Source organism: Triticum aestivum, chromosome 2D, assembly GCF_018294505.1.
Source record: "Triticum aestivum cultivar Chinese Spring chromosome 2D, IWGSC CS RefSeq v2.1, whole genome shotgun sequence".
NCBI lineage: Eukaryota > Viridiplantae > Streptophyta > Magnoliopsida > Poales > Poaceae > Triticum > Triticum aestivum.
This window is the reverse complement of record NC_057799.1, coordinates 120,736,830-120,739,036: the sequence shown is the minus strand read 5'-3', so window position 1 is coordinate 120,739,036 and position 2,207 is coordinate 120,736,830. Positions and strand designations below refer to the sequence as shown.

Here is a 2,207-nt window from a genome sequence, read left to right as displayed (position 1 = left end):
TTCCGCTGGAGGAGCAGCAGCTTAAGGGACCTGGACCTGCGCTCTAGCCCCTGGAACACGATCTTCCCGGACGAGTTCATGCACGGGGAGTCCACCGAGGCCACGGACGGCGGCGGCAGGGTGACGCGCGGGTCTGTGGGCGGCGCGGGGCGGGGCGGAAGCAGGCGGCGAGCAATGGTGCTGGGGTGGCGTGGAGGCAGGCGCGTGGCAATGGCGCTGCGGTTGGGAGCGCACGAGGCGGATTCGTGGCTTCGGGGTGAGGTCGACCGAGTCGAGGGAGTGGCGGGGAAAGTCGTCGTGGTCGTAAGCGGAAGAGGAGGAGGACGACGACATGGAGAAGCGGGAGGAGGCGAGAGGGAGAGGGACGCCTCCGAGTCCGAGCTATCGCGGAGGAGCGGCGACGCGGAGAGTTCCGACGAGGCGGCACCTGACACGCGGCCGCCGTTCCGCTGGACGAGCAGCAGCTTAAGGGACCTGGACCTGCGCTCTAGCCCCTGGAACACGATCTTCCCGGACGAGTTCATGCGCGGGGAGTCCACCGAGGCCACGCACGGCGGCGGCGGGGTGACGCGCGGGTCTGTGGGCGGCGCGGGGCGGGGCGGAAGCAGGCGGCGGGCAATGGTGCTGGGGTGGCGTGGAGGCAGGCAGGTGGCAATGGTGCTACGGTTGGGAGCGCACGAGGCAGATTCGTGGCTTCGGGGTGAGGTCGGCCTAGTCGAGGGAGTGGCGGGGGAAGTCGTCGTGGTCGTAAGCGGAAGAGGAGGAGGACGACGACATGAAGAAGCGGGAGGAGGCGAGAGGGAGAGGGACGCCTCCGAGTCCGAACTGTCGCGGAGGAGCGGTGGCGCGGAGAGGTCCGACGAGGAGGCACCTGACGCGCGGCCGCCGTTCCGCCGGAGGAGCAGGAGCTTAAGGGACCTGGACCTACGCTCTAGCCCCTGGAACACGATCTTCCCAGACGAGTTCATGCGCGGAGAGTCCACCGAGGCCACAGACGGCGGCGGCGGGGTGACGCGCGGGTCTGTGGGCGGTGCGGGGCGGGGCGGAAGCAGGCAGCGGGCAATGGCGTGGGGGTGGCGTGGAGGCAGGCGGGTGGCAATGGCGCTGCGTTTGGGAGCGCACGAGGCGGATTCGTGGCTTCGGGGTGAGGTCGACCGAGTCGAGGGAGTGGCGGGGGAAGTTGTCTTGGTCGTAAGCGGAAGAGGAGGACGACGACGACATGGAGAAGCGGGAGGAGGCGAGAGGGAGATGGACGCCTCCGAGTCCGAGCTGTCGCGGAGGAGCGGCGACGCGGAGAGGTCCGACGAGGCGGCACCTGACGCGCGGCCGCCGTTCCGCTAGAGGATCAGCAGCTTAAGGGACCTGGACCTACGCTCTAGCCCCTGGAACACGATCTTCCCGGACGAGTTCATGCGCGGGGAGTCCACAGAGGCCACGGACGGCGACGGCGGGGTGACGCGCGGGTCTGTGGGCGGCGCGAGGCTGGGCGGAAGCAGGCGGCGGGCAATGGCGCTGGGGTGGCGTGGAGGCAGGCGGGTGGCAATGGCGCTGCGGTTGGGAGCGCACGAGGCGGATTCGTGGCTTCGGGGTGAGGTCGACCGAGTCGAGGGAGTGGCGGGGGAGGTCGTCGTGGTCGTAAGCGGAAGAGGAGGACGACGACATGGAGAAGCGGGAGGAGGCGAGAGGGAGAGGGATGCCTCCGAGTCCGAGCTGTCGCGGAGGAGTGGCGACGGGGAGAGGTCCGACGAGGCGGCACCTGACGTGCGGCCGCCGTTCCGCTGGAGGAGGAGCAGCTTAAGGGACTTGGACCTGCGCTCTAGCCCCTCGAACACGATCTTCCCGGACGAGTTCATGCGCGGGGAGTCCACCGAGGCCACGGACGGCGGCGGCGGGGTAACGCGCGGGTCTGTGGGCAGCGCGGGGCGGGGCGGAAGTAGGCGGTGGGCAATGGCGCTGTGGTGGCATGGAGGCAGGCGGGTGGCAATGGCGCTGCGGTTGGGAGCGCACGAGGCGGATTCGTGGCTTCGGGGTGAGGTCGACCGAGTCGAGGGAGTGGCGGGGGAAGTCGTCGGGGTCGTAAGCGGAAGAGGAGGAGGACGTCGACATGGAGAAGCGGGAGAAGGCGAGACGGAGAAGGACGCCTCCGAGTCCGAGCTGTCGCGGCGGAGCGGCGACGCGGAGAGGTCCGACGAGGCGGCACCTGACGC

At 69.9% G+C, this 2,207-nt stretch overlaps 1 pseudogene; it reads right to left on the bottom strand.

The window, feature by feature from the left end:
• Positions 1-1,337: 1,337 nt before the first annotated feature.
• The window catches only part of LOC123055706 (proline-rich protein 36-like), a 2,788-nt pseudogene continuing 1,918 nt past the window's right edge, over positions 1,338-2,207 (bottom strand).